This window comes from Nelumbo lutea, chromosome 8, assembly GCF_056320005.1.
Source record: "Nelumbo lutea isolate HS-2025 chromosome 8, American lotus-T2T, whole genome shotgun sequence".
NCBI classification, from domain to species: Eukaryota; Viridiplantae; Streptophyta; class Magnoliopsida; order Proteales; family Nelumbonaceae; genus Nelumbo; species Nelumbo lutea.
In genome coordinates this window covers 28,628,757-28,646,079 of record NC_142691.1, presented here as the reverse complement: position 1 = coordinate 28,646,079, position 17,323 = coordinate 28,628,757, and positions in this window count along the sequence as shown.

The following is a 17,323-nucleotide window of genomic DNA, read 5'->3' as shown; positions in this document are numbered from 1 at the left end:
TTCAATATAAATCAAATTCAATCTAATTTATTAAAATGTAAATGAAATAGATTGGATCCAATTCAAACTGAATTAAATATCAAAATTATTTAACAAACAAAATATATAAGAATTTACAGAAATATATTAAAATTAAAAAATAAAAAAACTACAAAAATATATTCTTTTGGCATTAAAAAATCACTTTTGTAGAAGTGTTTTTATAAAAGTACTTTTACAAAAATATTTTCGTATAAGTATTTTTATAAAGTACTTTTATAAGTGTTTTCGTAAAAATTCTTTCATAAAAGTGTTTTTGTAAAAGTACTTTCATTAAAGTGCTTTTGTAAAAGTGATTTTATAGAATTACTTCCATAAAAGTGCTTTCCTAAAGTACTTTTATAAAAATATTTTCGTAAAAGTGCTTTTATAAAAGTACTTCCGTAAAAGCTCTTTTGTCAAAGTGCTTTCATAAAATTGCTTGTGTAAAAGTACTTCTATAAAAGTGCATTCATAAAATTACATTTGTAAAAGTGCTTTTACAAAACTGCTTCTATAAAAGTGCTTTCATAAAAGTATTTTTGTAAAAGTGCTTTTCATAAAAGTATTTTTATAAAAGTGCTTTTGTAAAATTACTTTCATAAAAGTGATTTTATGTCGGCTTCAATTTTGATTGGTTTCAAATTGGACAAGGGTTTGGCCTCATAGGGAGAATAACGGTTCAGCCGAAGGTCATAATTTTTAGGTCCAAAGTACAATGGGGTGGGTGCCAGCTCAGAATTGATGCCATTTCATGGGCGGACATTGGTGTATAGAGTGGGGGTTTTTGACATTTTGAATGTTTTTGGAGTTGGAGGTTGCTGGATATTTACCAATTTGAAACTAGAGGTTTTGTCTGTGACTCTATGTCAAAAGGAAAGATTGTCATATGTTAGTAGTTAAAATAGAAAAGTCATATGAAGTATTTCAGTGGTAATTATAACAAAGCTGAGTACCAATCATTTAGTATTTCACTAGCTATTGGAGGTTAGTTTATTTTTCTTCTTACTGTGTTGTTAAGGCTCAGTTTGGGAAGAGTGCAATACAAATATGTACAATGCAGAACCTTGTATTACAAACCTTGTATTTGTAATGAATATATTTGTATTTGCAATCTTCCCAAACTGAGACTAGTATACATCATACATCATAATTAAATCAATAATTTAGATACTATCATGTCTAACATATATTCATCTACATACCTTGTGGTCAAGCTCCTCAATGCCTCTATTTTGGATTATCTTTTTAATCAGCTTATGAAATACTGATTCAAGAAATTTGCAGCTTCTGCAGTCAATCTAGAGTTATACTAAATGTTTGGAAAGAAGGTAAATATGTCAGTACAAAACTAGCCCAACTAATGTGAACCATTTTACACTACATATTTGCATTGTTTCCAAATGCAACCATAGAGTCAATTCTGTTTTTTTGGAGAAAATTGGCTCAAAACTGCTAAATCTTGGTACAAATCTTGTTATCAACAATCTAAACCACAATACAATACTGAATTCCATGTTTGATAGGTTCCACCAAATCATAATGGAGGCATTTTTACCCAACAAAAGAGAGTAAAAGGAATGGAATTTTAGTGCATTCATGATAAAGATAGTTTACTCAAATGATTATGTGCATGTTGCCACCTACAATCCCCTTGAACCTGCCAACACATACATCAACCCATATACATCGATCATTGATGGGAAAGTCATCAGTTTGCTGATACAATATGTTTGCACAACACCACCTGTTCAAGGGCTAGGCTTCAGGCTCGAATTTCCAATGTTTTGGGTTGGGCCCATTCAAATTTCGGAAAAATCGAAGACTGAGCCTGGTCCATGGAAAGGTCTACTCAACACCTATCATCACTTCACTGCTAGATTATTCTTTCAGGTTAAACAATTAAAGAGGAAGAAATTGAGATGCAAATACAATAGCATTAGCGTGTCATGGCTTGGGATATACGTCTAGAGGACCATATCAACCATTTTTTTGGTAATAAAAACAAAACTTATTAAAAAAAGCTCCCATTCTCCCAAAAACAATTCCAAACCAAAACCAATCAAATAAGAGAAGAAAATTACACAACAAACTCTCCAACAAAATAACCATGGCCAAAAAGAAAAAGCTCAGAAACACAAATCCACAAGAAAATGAACTTCCACACAACATCCTCAAAAAATGCAACAAACCAACCCATCTGAGGGAAAAACCAGGCTCTAACAGATGCCTAAAATCCAGTAGCCTGAGGACAAACAAACAAGATCACAACCTCTTTACTTCTTGAAGACTTTCTTTGATTTTGTCACCTTCTTGTTTGGCCCAATCCCAATAAGCTCCTTCAATCTCATAAAAACTTTTGATACCAAAACATTTCGATGTCTTTTATGACTCTGAATCTTCTCCACTGCAAGAAGATTATTTCTGACATCTTTCATATGCTTAGAATTCTCATTAATCCTCTCCAACTCCAAAACTGAGTTTTTCTAAAAAATCTGAGCTGCTACACCCTTTTCATTGACAACCCTCGCAAATCCAATAGGTCTCAACACTTTGTTTGTATCTCTAACCCTTGAATTATTTCCTTCAAATCCTACATCAGACTTCCTCAAAGGTATTCTGTATTTCTCTTCTAGTTCATTAAAAGGTTTCCTAGTGAACTCCTCTCCTAAGAAAAATAAGTCCAATGATTTGCTCACTCCAACTTCAGTGTTTACCAGCTTTTCTAAGTTGATTGTCCTTTCAACCATGCCAACCTCCACTTAAGTATCAAGAAGCTTGCTTCGTAGAAAGCAAAGTACTTATCAAAAGGGGGAAGGGTAAAATTGATCAAAAGCACTCTTGCAAATCTGTCCACTTACTTTCTATCTCTCTTCCCTGTTCCTAACTCAATAGCTAAAAGAAAAGAAATGTTGCAAAGGGAATTCTTATGGAAAGGGTGGAAAGATGAAAAAAAGATTCATATGATAGCTTGGGATCAGATTTGCACTCTAAGGTATTCAGGTGGTTTAGGTCTAAGAAGAATAAAAATATCTAACACAACCTTATTGGGAAAGTGGATCTGGAGATTTGGAGTGGAAGAAAATGGTTGGTGAAGAAATCTCATTGCATCTAAATATGGTCTATAGCCGGGGGATGGATGACTTCTACCAATTTACCTTCCTATGGATGTTCTCTTTGGAAAGCTATAGTGAAAACTCCTCCTATTGTCCTAAAAGAAGTTGGCTTCAAGTTAGGAGATGGGGAAAGAATTCGCTTTTGGATGGCTTGATAAGGCATCTTTAAAAGAGAAATTTCCTCGGCAATTCTCAATAGCTGCGGACAAAGAGGCAATGGTGGCTGACTTCTTCAAGTTAATTCAGGGTGAAGTGGTGTGGAAGCCTATATTCAGAAGAGATTTCCATGACTGGGAAGTGGAGGATATTGTAAATCTGTTGAGCTGCCTTAATGCATTTTCCTTTCAGCTCCTTTCAACTGACAAGTGGATCTGGATTTGGACTACTGATAGAAAGTTCACTGTCAGATCTTTTGTTGAAAGTATGAATTTTAGAAGGGAAATTGGCTTCTAATATAAACAAATATGAAATCCTCAACCTCCGTCCAAAATCAACTTCTTGCTGTGGGCTTTTGCACTAGGGAAATGTCTAACAAAAAGCAATCTGGAAAAAAGAGGTCTTAGTTTAGATGATCTTAGCTATGGAATTTGTGTCTTGAAGAAGAATCCATTAACCACCTCTGTAAGCATTGCACGATTGCTCGGAGAATTTGTTCTCACTTCCTTAATGCTATTGGTATTAGTTGGGTAATGCCGGGTACAATGAAGAATCTGTTTCAGTGATGGTACCTACCAGGCTTATCAAAGAAAGGAAAATACATTTGGAATGCCATTCCAGTTGTAGTTATCAACACTATATGGTCTGAGAGAAATGACAAAATCTTTTAAAAAGAGAAGAGAGAGCTGGAGGTGCTGATCCAGTGCATTGTAGCCAGACTTGCCTCTTGGCTTTCTACCATCCATGTGTTTTGTAATCAAAACTTGTTTGTGATGCTTAATTCTGTCAATCTGTGGGATATATGATTAGACCCTTGGGGGGTGAATGATTCTTGGTATTTCCCCTTTCTTATATGATTATCTTCATCATGAATAAAATTTACATTACCATTTTCAAAAAGAAAATGTTAGGGTTTAATATTTAGGATAGGTTTAATTGGCATCTTATCCTTATTAGGTTAATGCCAATAAGTTGAATGCTTCTATGTTGTTCCTAGAAGGTCTGTTTCATTAAGAGCTATATAGAAACAAGAGAGACAGGCAGGATTAAAGACATAAATTATATAAATGGACAAAAGGGTCAATCAGAGAAGTTTTATTTAATAATAGAGGTTACAATTTTTCCCTGATCTATGTCAGAAGTGCAACTGTACAACCCATCTAGGGGACTTTAGCTTAGTTCTTCTTGGAAAGCTATTGTATTTCGATCAGGTGATACTTTTATCATAGGCAATGCTTTGATTTATATTTCTTTTGTTGCTTATGGTGAATAGTCCATCTGGTTCAGGTTCAGGTTCTACTTCAATTTGTCATTGACTTCTTTGTTACTAACAATCTAGCAAATAAATAATTGCCAAATACTTTCTCATTTTTCTCTTTTCTTTCAAAACAAATAAGACATTTTCTTCCAAACATGAATTGATTTACTTTTTAAAAATGCTTAACATACAGGGAGTGAGAAAATAGAAAAGATTTTACCCTTTCATTCACATTGTATTTGATTTTGAGGTTGGGAAAAAAAGTGCTTGGCTTTGTTTGCCACTTCTGCTTCTAATATTGCTTCCAAGAAGATATCTGATCCTTTTACATCATCTGCCATGATATCCACTTTTTAATTATTTAAACATTTTTTTTTTCAACAGGAAACATGTAGTTGTTCGCACAAAAAGTAAAGGCTAGTGCATTATCTAGTTAATTCTTTCAAGATACAAGTGGAAATTGTAAGTAGAGGTGCATGCATAAGGAGGACTACTTAACACCTTTATTAGAACTATATTTGTCAACCAAGTTGCATGTTGAATCAGTTTGATGAACCTGAGAAATAGAAACTTTTCATTTCAATGTTGACCTGCTTCTTAACCTTAAAGAAATGTCCTTTGCTCTACTGGCATTACCCGTGGAGATATATGTAAAGATGTGTAACCTCAGAATTTAAACCCAGAATTTCATCAGAGTTCTACACAAGAACATCTTTCACTGGCACAAAGTATCCATGAGTTGTATTTTCTTACTATCTTTTAAATTAGCATTGGTTAAGACAGTTGAGCAAGGGACCATTAATTGGTGTAATAGTAAAATCTCAGGTTGGCAAGTGTGAGAACATGGTTTGAATCTGAGGGCGGCCACTTTGTGTGGAAAAAATGCCAAAAGTTAGGACCATATCCAGTCTACCACTCCCAAGATCCCAGCTAGCTGGGACCAATATTGGGTAATGGCCTTTTTTTATTAAGACGTTGAACAGTTTTTGGATCATTAATTATTTTTGTTCAATGCAAACCAAGATGTTCCTCTTTCCTCCATAACTTTGTCAGACTTGTCAACAGGACCTTCAATACATGGCAAATATATGTGGTTAGATATACTGTTATTTTGTAGACATAACTAGTATAGTAGTCTATGGCTATTCTAGACCTAGAATACAATGAACTTTTTATAGTACAATTGGGGTGGGTTCCAACTCAGAATTGATGTCAACTCATGGGCCAGCATTGGTGTATAGAGTGGGGGGTTTTTGACATTTTGAATGCTTTTAGGTCTGTAGTGTAATTCAGAAATCTAAATTGGGTTTGTTTGTATTTTTTCGATAAGAATATGGACCAATTTATCTTGGATTGGCACAATTCAATAATTATAACGAACCATCCAAATCCGATTTGATAAGGTTTGGATCAAATTGGACCCAATCCAAAACCAATCAATTGACACACCCCTATTTGAATCCCTAAAGAAAATGTAGGAAGATCTTTCTTGTTGCTTTGAGTCTAAGATGAATGCTTAGGTGGTGTTTGATAAATCTTAAATTTTATATTTGAAAAGTTAAAAAGATATTGTCTGAAATTTAAAAAGAAGCATATATGCTTTTCTACTTTTTAGACGCTCTGAATTTATAACTTTGTTTGTGTTGGATCAACCTTTTACCATCTGAAATTTACTGATTTTACTATTTTACCCCCAAAACATACTATTTGGAAATGTTGAGTTCAATTTGCATTTATCTCATAAAAAAGTAATTTTCAACCTCAAAATAATATTGAAACAATACAAATAAAAAATAATAAATTAATAATTAGTAATTAATAAATGAAACGATTAAAATAAAAAAAATAATTAATGACTATAAAAATATTAAAATAATTAATAATTAATAATTAATAAAATAATAATAATAATAATTATTATTATTATTGTTATTACTCACCGAACCGCCACTACTACAAGTTGTAGTGGCGGTGGCAGGAAGACATGGGAGCAAGAGAGAGAGAGAGAGAGAGAGAGAGAGAACTACCGCTACAAGTTGTAGTGGCGGTGGCAGGAAGACAAGGGGAGAGAGAGAGTTGTATGAAGACGAGAGAGAGATGTCAAATGGGAAGGGGTATTTTTGACTTTAGGTCACATTTGAAACACGTCTGAACATGTTAAGTGACGGGCCTGAGTCTAAAAATTTCGGATCTAAAAAAACTTTTCAGACTCTATTTCAGATGCAACACCAAGCAAAGGTGACGTTTGAAAAGCAACACTTTCAGATTTAGACGTTTATAAAGTGGAATCAAACCCCACCTTAGTGATCACAAGGTTTTATTCTATCCTGTACTCAATGGTTCAATCCTTTTCTCTCTCTAAAATAGTGTTGACGGGAATACATAGAAAAGTTGGATGTTGGTCCTCTCTCTTATTTTCTATTAGTTAAGTTTCACCTATCAAAAGAAATTTCCTAAAATAGTGGGATTTAATTCCCTTATTTTTTCTGAACTAATAGTTTCTTTATGCCTAATTAAATGGAATGAATTTTAAAATTTAAATTTTAAATTTGAAATCACTTAAAATCTGGAGCTAATTTAGGAAAGAATATGCCTAATTAAATGGAATGAATTTTAAAATTTAAATTTTAAATTTGAAATCACCTAAAATCTAGAGCTAATTTAGGAAAGAATATGCCTAATTAAATGGAATGAATTTTAAAATTTAAATTTTAAATTTGAAATCACCTAAAATCTGGAGCTAATTTAGGAAAGAATGAGCTCTAATTTGGATGGTTTTGGATTAGGACCATGCAATATGGATCTTGGCCACTATGATGGGCCATAATTCAATCCTACCCATATGGGTATTTTCTAATCTGTAAAACCATTATAAAAGCCCACATAAACAAAAGAGCAAGAGGTGAAATTCTTGAAAAAGATATCATGGTTGAATATCTTATAACCATTGAAGAGCATTTTATCGCCTCGAAGAAAGTGGTCTCACATACGCTCTTGAACAAATTGGTTAGCATGAGATTAACCAACTCAAAATCTATAAGAGATCACATTCTAGAGATGAACATAAATGAAAAGTTGAAGACTTAGTGTAACTATTACATATCCCTTTCTAATAGCCTTCATTGTAACTTCTCCGTCAACTAAGTATGAACCATTCAGAGTATCATATGATGCACAAAAAGAACCTTGGGGCTTTAACCATGTGTGTGCAAGAGGAGAAAAGATTTAAACAAGTGAGGCTAGAAAGAACCAATATTGTGATGAAAGGTGAGAAGAAAATGAAAGGTCCTGCACAGAAGGGCAAGGGGCACAAGAATGCAAAAGGCAAGCCAAAAAATGAGCCCACTTGTTTCTTCTACAAGAAGAAGGGCCATTTTATAAGTGGCTACACAGGTTTTAAGAGTTGGTTAGAAAAGAAGAAGGATTTGAAAGGGAAAGAATCAAGTGTTAATCTTTATTTAGTTTGTAAATCTAATTTTCTTAAGTCCTACTTTGATTCATGGTGGATTGATTTAGATGCTACAATCCATATTGTTAACACCATGCAATTGTTATGGAGGATAAGGAAACCAAAATCAAATGAATAACTTATCTTTATTTAGTCTGTCACAACATGTTTTCACATATAAAAGAGAAGACAAACTTGATGTGTATAGGTACACTAAGTTTAACTATACCAGTTACCTAGATACTAGAAAGTCTACATCAAGATATATATATATATATATATATATATATATATATATATTTCTATTTACTAGAGGAGATATTTCTGAGGAGCAACGAACAAAAACTAAGGGCTTACTCTAAGATGGAAACAAAGCTTATTAGGCATCGTGGTGCTATGGCACATGCAGTGTAATTGAAAAACTTCATTATTGGTCTAGGTGCACTTGTATTAGATTATGTAGGCAGATTGGTAGAACTTTACCATGATAATGCAATAGTTGTGTATTTCTCTAAAACTAACAAGAGCAGCAATCAAAGTAAGCACATAAATTTAAAGTACTTGGTAGTAAGGGACAAAATACAAGAGACAAAGTAGATATTCAACATATTAGCACTAATAAGATGTTGGCATACCCATAACTAAGGGGTTGGTTTCCTTGTCCTTTGTAACCCCTGCATGGTGTTAATAATATAAGTTGTAGCATCTGAATCAATCCATCATAAATCAAAGCAGGACTAAACAAAATTAGATTTATAGAATAAAGAAAGGTTAATACTTAATCCTTTCCCTTTCAAATCCTCTTTCTTTTCCAGCCAACTCTTAAAACTTTGTGCAGTTACTTTTAAAACAGCCATTCTTCTTGTAAAAGAAACAAGTGAACTCATTTTTTGGCTTGCCTTTTGCATTCTTGTGCCCCTTTCCCTTTTGTGTGGGACATTTCCTTTTTTCCTCACTTCTAATCACAAGATTAATTGTTTTTGCCCTTTTGTTTAAGTCTTTTCTCCTCTTGCACAGACATGGTTAAGAGCCTATTAAAGCTCTAAGGTTTTGTCTATGTATTATATGACACTTTGAATGGTCTATACTCAACTAAAAAAGAGGTTAGAATGAAGGTGACTAGCTAGAAAGGGATCTATGATAATTACACCGAAACTATTAATCTTGTCATGCCCTTCATCTCTAGAATGTGGTCTCTTATGGATTTTAAGTTGGATAATCTCATCTTAACCAATTTGTTGAAGAGCGTCTGTGAGACCATCTTCTTTGAGGTGACAAAATGCTCTTCAATGATTGAGATATTGAGCTACAATGCCTTTTTTAGGAGTCATACCTCTTTTATTTATGCAAGCTTTTACAGGGGTTGTTTGGCATCATTATTGTTTCCTGGAGCAATGGCGCCACATCAATGCCACATTAGAAAAACAGTGCTCCAGGAAATGGGCATTTGTTTGGAACCATTTTTTCATAAAAAACGGTGCTCCAATCCACGCCTTGGAAATAGGGAAGCCATGGCTTGGAGCAACACCAAATTTGGCATTTCCTGGAGTTGCAGCTCGTTGTTGCCAATAAGGTAGTGATGTGGCATTGGATAATGGGTACCAGTGCTGAAAATATTTCCTGGAGCAATGATACCAAATAGAAAAAGTTGTTGCTCCAAGAAACATCCTACCTGGCAACAACGATTCCAAACAAAATAAAGGCATTGTTTTATGAGAAAACGGTGCTCCAATCCACACATAAACGGTATTGCAACTGCAGCATCGATGCCAAACATATACATAATGGTTTTATAGATTAGAAAATACCCATACGGGTAAGACCCTGATTGTGCCCCATCATAGTGTTCATGATCCATATTGCATTGTCTTGATCCAAAACCACCAAAATTAGAACTCATTAAGTAGGTGGTTAGGACTTAAACTCTCCCAAATTAGCTCAAGATTTTAGGGGATTTCAAATTTGAAATTCAAATTTTGAAACTGGCTCCATTTAATTAGGCATAATTGAGAGAAAATAAGGGAATTAAATCTTACTATTTTAGGGAAGTTCTTTAATAGGTGGAACTTAGATTGATAAAAAAATAAGAGAGAGGACTCCTCTCTCCTAATCGATACATGTGCATGCTCTCCACCACCAAACCTCTAACTTTTGTATGTGTTCTTATCAACACTATTTTAGAGAGAAAGAAAAGGATTGAACCACTAAGACTCAATAGATAAAATAAGTCATTGTGATCACTAAGTATGTGTTTGGTTCCTTTTATGTTTATTGAATAAACATTTGTACTTTATTTGCTGGAGAAATGCAATAATTGCAACCATTTATGACAACTAGGCACCACTTCAGTGTAACAGTGAATAAACATATGGCCATTTGTGGAAGCTTCAAAAAATAACTTCTATAAATGGCTGGTATGCACATAAACCAAAGTTCACTTTTTACATTTTCGATGTATGAAAAATAGCAAGAGAGAGAAAATGCTGAGATGGTGCCTATGTGGCACCATCAATAAACATTTACTGAATAAACGTAAATGGAATCAAACATCCACTAAGTATTCATATTAGAGAGATCTTCATTTTACTATTGGTAACTAGCGGTGCTCAAATTCAAAGGAATAAAAAAGATCTTGCATTTTCTCTGGGATTCAACTAAGGGTGGATTCGAGTCGAGCTGAGCTGGACAGTATGAGGCTCGAGCTTGGATTGCCAAGGTAGTACAAGGCTCGAGTTCGGTTTGAGGTAAAACCTTGAGCTCAAGCTCGATTTGAGAAAAAATATTTTATAAAAATTAAAAAATTATATATATATATATATTTGAGCTCAACTTGTGAGCCTTACAAGTCAAGTTCTGTTAGGCTCGAACTCAGATCATTTATTAATTGAGCCTATAAATTGAGCTCGATCTCGACTCGAAGCTCAGTTAAAACTAAGCCAAGCCAAAGTTGAATAGTTTGTGAAGAGCTCGGTTTGTGACCACCCCTAGATTAAACTAATGGCTATAGTTTCTAGAGGTAATCTTGATGATTTGTTATTTATTTATTATTTTATTTGGCCATGGCACTCACTACTAAATCAGATGTGATTGAAGGTCTTAACTTTATTTTGAGTGTTTCATGCATGTGATTGTTAGTTTGAAATACTAGTGTCTCAATGACCCACTTTAGTGGTATCAAAGTGGGTTTTTTAGACCATTGCTCTATGTTGGTTAAACCACTTCTTGCTTAGATAGATCCCCTGACTGCCATGAAGTTTGCTATCTTGAATTGCGGGTTGTATTTTATGCAAATCTATTAGATTCAAGAGGTTTATTTTATTTTATATTCATTTTTCTTGTTTTTTCTTTTATTTACTGGGTTGCATTTTTTTTTATAATGCTGAGTTGGACGGCATCAGCATTGTAACAAGCTATATTGGTGGAATCCTTTAATCTCACTGTTAACATAGAGGTAGTTGTTTTCTGATGATTGATTGTAGACTATCATCTGTTGTTTTATAAGATATGATTAATATCATCTTAATTTTGTTTGATGACATGATGAGACCAATTTCACTTGTGTTATAACACTTTCTGTGCTAACCATGGGTCACAACGTGACCTGTAAATGGGTCTCCAACTTATTTAAATAATAGCCATGTATGAGGATGATGCCCTTAAACCTAATGATCCATGGTTGAATGTCTCCCTTGAATGAGCGGAGAAATCATGGGGGGATGAATTGGTCCTTACTTTATGAACCAAGAAAAATCCTACAATTTGGATGGGCCCAATCTAAGTTCTGACCAACTCAACATAAAATTTTATATAGGCTGGGCTTGGATTTTCAGTTTTTAAATTGGCCTGGACCTAAAAGTTTGAGTTTTCTTAATTTTTGGGTTAAGCTCGGCCTAGCCCTTAGGAAATTTGAACCTGATTTGACTTCATCCCAACTTGATTCTGGCCTAATTATATATATACATGCAGATATAGATAATTGTTTTACTTGAACATCCATATATATGTACATGCATACATAAACATATGGTTTTATGTTTAATTTTAATGTGGATTCAGGACTAGCCTGAAGTTGAATCCTTCTTTGCTAGTTTGGGAGGGCTTTCATAGAGTGGCTTGTGGCTTTGTAAGGTGGGCCCACACCAAAAGCCAAGTAGTTATATTTGGTGAAAACCCTGGAAAGTTCAAATTCAGCTAAGAAATTAACTTTTTTAGTGAAGTTAATTTTAATAGCTTGTTCAAGGCAGCTCAACCAAGAAAGTTCAAAGTTGAAGCCCTCTTAAATGGGCTGAGGATTTAGTCGGCTTTGGCATTTCAAATCCTGAAGTTTATCCAAACACAACTTAAATCTATGCAAACAAGTGTTCCTGCTAACAACATTGGCCCAATATTACACTTAGAATCAAAATGTAAAAAAGTTCTCCAAAAATATCTTACCCTCTAAACAGATAAAGAAGGGATTTTTGGCTTTAACAACCCCTAAACTTTGTAAAAAGGCCAATTTTAGACCCTAAAGAATATAAAAAGGCCATTTTCGTCCCAAACTTTGTTGAAAAGGACATTTGTAGGCAAAATCAGACGATGTTTGAAATGATATCGACAAATATGTTAGATAATAAATAAAATAATAAAAATGTGCTTATATGGCACTGTTAAAGTTTAAAAAGGACACTTTAGATCCTCAAGTTTGAAAATGTGCCGCTTTAGATTTTAAAACCCTATTATTTTTATTAACCTTAAAATGAATTATTTCAATGATTTTTATCAAATTAGAGTCATTAAAATGACAATAAGTTAATATAATAGTAAGTAATTAACAACAATTAAGAGTAAATTATACTAATAGTAAATTGACAATTACTTAATTCACTTAGTTAACTGAGCAACCCAATTTTCTAATTAAACTAATTTACCTAATTTCTTTAATTAGCTCTATTTACTTATTTTAACTTACTTATTTAACAGAAAATTAATTTACTTATTTACCTTAATTAACTTTAATTATTTAATTACTCTATTTACTTAGCTTATTTTTCTTAATTGACTTCAAGTAGTTAACTCACTTAGTTGATTTAATTACTTATTTTATTTAGTTTAATTAGCTTAGTTTCTTTAATTGCTCTATTTGCTCTGCCTAATTTACTTGTTTTACTTAACCTATTAGGTAATTCACTTAATTGAATGGTTTGAAAATCAACACGTTGACCCAAGCAGTCAAACCGTTTAACTTAGCAATCAATTAATTGTCTAGTTCCATTTTATACTTGTCCCATTTTCAAACTTTAGGGTCTAAAGTGGCTTTTTCAAACTTTAGTAGTGTCACATAAACATATTTTTATTATTTTATTCATTGTTTAACTGATGCATCGATATTGTTTCAAACGTCATCAATCGTCTTTTCACCAAAGTTTAGGATAAAAAATGGCATTTTTTATTGTTTAGAGTTGAAAATGGTCTTTTTGCAATTGAAAGGTTAACAAAAAAAAAAAAAAAAATCCTATAATGAATTTTAATGCAATGTGTAATGCAATGTGTATCTTAAAGTAAGGGAAAGTTAAAAACATTTTTTATTAAGAGAAGGCTGGGCCGGTATTAGATAGAACATCTAGGCATGGGCCCAAATATTTTTTGAGCTAGACTAGGCTGGAAATGATCACCATATTAAACCCCAAAAGTTGGTTTTATACATTGCTCCTTGGCTTGCTGGTAAAGACGGTATCAAGCAAGTGTAGCGTGTCAAATCCTACTGGATTATAATTGCATCACAAACCCAACCCAGATATCAATTTCCAAATGAAAAAATTTTTATTAGGGATTTTAGGTAGCTGGTTGGGTCAGGGGCCTCAATGCCAAAAATTGGATAGAATGTTCGAGATTAGAGCAAGAGAAGCATTTGGTTAAAGCTTGTTTTTGTAAATAAATTTCCAAACCAAGATATTTTAGAGCTTGTGAGGTTAGCTCCAGTTTGTAAGCAACTGGCCCAATTTGTTTTAGAACTTGGAAGGGTCCGTAGTATTTTGCTAAACACTTCAAGTTATTCCTTGGGGCCAGGCCACAGTGGTTTAGCAAAAGGGCTATAACTTGAGGTATACATAATTACTAACCTCAAAACTCCTTTTAGGCCTCCATGCATCCGCTAGTTGCTTCATACAATTTTGGGCCTTTGGCTAAGTTTTCTTTGAGAATTTGCAACATCTGCTATCTTTGTTAAACTAATTAAGCTGTAATAGCTATTGGAGTTTATAAATATGGACCCAAAGGCAGTTGTGGTGGATGGAATGGTTTAAAGTATTAAGCGTATCGTATCATATCTTTTGAAAACGATACGGTCTGAAACGCCTATTTCCAGGGTTTCGGACCCCCGATTTTTTTTTTAATAATGAAAAACAGGTTATAAGCTTTCCAAAATATCAAACTTTGAAAAAAAAAATATAGTTTTGGCTGTTTCTAAATACCAATACGATACGGCTGAAACTCGTATGGTACCGATACTTTGAACCTTGGTGGAGGGTACCCAAACAAGACTTGAAAGGGAGTCATGCCCAAGGTGGAATGATAATTAGAGTTGTACCACCATTGAGCAAAGGCGGGTAACCACTTTAGCCATTACTTTATGCTTTTTTCTTACACATACACCTTAGATAGGTCTCTAAACATCTATTAAGCCTCTCAACTTGAGCTAGGTTGCCTTTTGTTTGAACAGTTATTGCTAGAAATTGCTAAGGAAGATCTTGTCCCGATCTAAAGCTTTGCATTAGGACTGCACCAGTGCCATTATAGCATGCATCAGTCTCCAACTCAAATGGGTTATTAAAATCAGGTAGTCTAGTATAAGAGTGACTCTCATAGCCAATTTCAACTGCTCAAAATCCTTATCGGCTTCATTAGTCCATGTAAGAGACTCCTTTAACAAGTCAATTAAGGGCTTGTTAATCTTCCCATAATCTCTAACAAACTTTCTCTAGTAAACTATTAGTCCCAAAAATCCTCATTAAGGATTTCACTGATATAGACTTGGGCCAATTGACCATTGCTTCAATTTTAGTAGGGTCAGCCTTTACACTTTCTGTTGTGATGATATGCCCAATATATTCAACCTGATGCTGCCCAAAAGAACACTTCCTCTTCTTTACAAATAATTTATGTTGTTTTAACACATCCAATACCTATCTCGAGTGTTCAACATGGCTCACCAAATCAAGACTATAAACCAGTATGTCATCGAAGAATACTAGAACAAACCTTCTTAGGAATGGTTCTAGAATGATATTCATAAGAGAATGAAAGGTGGCTGAAGCATTAGTTATGCCAAATGGCATGAGTCGAAACTCATAGTGTTCAAAATGTGTTTTGAAAGTAGTCTTGTGGACATCCTCCTCCTTGACTTGAATTTGATGGTAACCTGATCTTAAGTAAGTTTTGAAAAGAATTTTTCACCATGAAGCTCATTAAGCAATTCATCTAGGAAGGGTATAGGAAATTTGTCCTTAATAGTCATGGTATTCAACTATCTATAGTAAACACCTAACCTCCAACTACCATCTAGGAAGGGTATGGATGCAAAGGGGTTGTTGATGCTCCTTATTATTCCAAACTCAATTATTTCTTTAACTAATTTCTCAATTTCTGACTTCTAGATGTAAGGACATCTATAGTGTCTTTGGTTTGATGATGTGGAATTGGGCTTAAAGGGTTATTTGTTGGTTATGAAATCTTTTGGGAGGTAAGCCTTTAGGTTCAACAAACACCATGGCATATTTCGAAAGAAGGGATTCAATCTTAGGATAAATAGTTACTTGTTCCCTAATTGATGTGAGTGAAAACAGATGTCCCATAATGCCATAGGACTGCTCATACTAAACTTTCTGTCGAGAAGTACCCATGATGAGCTTAAGTTCAACTGCTTCAGTTCATTACATCAACTGTAAACTCTTGTGCTTGCATTTTCCACATGAACTGAAGACACCTAGCCTTGTTTACTAGTTTACTTCCATCAGCAATTATAACTAACAAAGGCCTGGTTTCTTCTATGTTGCACTTAGTTTGCTTGGTAACAGTCACATCAATGAAACTGTGTACTCCCACTACCAATGAAAATAGTAAGTGGTTTTCTTTTCACCCATCCTTCAATTTTGATGGTATTAAGGGTTATATTCCCAACTAAGGCATGCACTGATAGTTCCATTCCACCTAGATCTTCCTCAACTATTTCATCTTCATGTTCAGTCAACAATTGTTCTTCTTGAGGAAATGTTTCATTTGTGTCATTTTCATTTCCCCACATTAGAAATAATTGGTTCCCTTACAGTTGTGGTTAAGCTTGAAGGGTTCATCACAGAAATTGCATAACCCTTTGCTCTTTCGGCATTCGTTTCCACACTCAGTTATGTAGTTGTTAGTTTCCTGCCATAGGTTGGTTTAATGGCCTTAATTTGTTGGGTTGTTTTTGATATTCGGGTTAAGGTTGGGGTTATTCTTTGGAAGGTTGGTAGTTACATTTGGGTTGGATGGTTTTGGTTGGAATGGATATTGAGATATGGAACGTTGACTGATGAATTGGGTTGAAAAAGAGGAAGTTTCTTGGATCTTTTTTTGTAAAGCTTCAATTGTAGCTTCTTGCATTTTGGCTAGGCTGATTGCTTGGCTGAGGGTTGTGGGATTAAACATCACAACCATATTTCTAATTTCCTCTTTTAATCCACTCAAGAAGCTATCCACAAAATAACTCCCGGTCAGACCTTTAATTTTCATCAACATGAATGATTTGAGTTCTTCAAATCTCTGTTGATAGTCAAAGACTTGTTGCAACTTATTGAATTCCCAAACAAAATTTTCTAATCCCAAATCTCCAAACCTACATAGTAGGGCATCAACAAACTCAGATCAAGAGAGATTAGGATAACCTCCATCTTGAACTTCAACGATGTGTGGGTTAGGTAGAAGGCCTACTTGAATGGTTGGAGGTTGGAGGTTCGTTTGATCAACAGTACTTAGTAATTAACAACCCTTCTAACTTTTCTTCTAATGAGCCAATCCTAGCTTCTTGTCGTTCTTGGGCCCTCTTGAGGGTTTCTTCAAGAGTTTTGGACCTAGTAGACTCCGCTATAATAGCAGGGGTTGAATTTCAGGAAGGAATTGTTCGTCACAACTAGAATCTGTAATTAAAACTTGAGCTCCAATATCTAGAACTTACAGAAGAAAGGGAAGATAGAAGCGAACCTACTCCCTAGAACAGAATAACTTTCATACCGGTTGTTATACTTTGAATAGAGAGGGAAATAGTAAATAGAAATCAATATCCTTTTCATTAATTTGCTTTCTCTAGTGTAT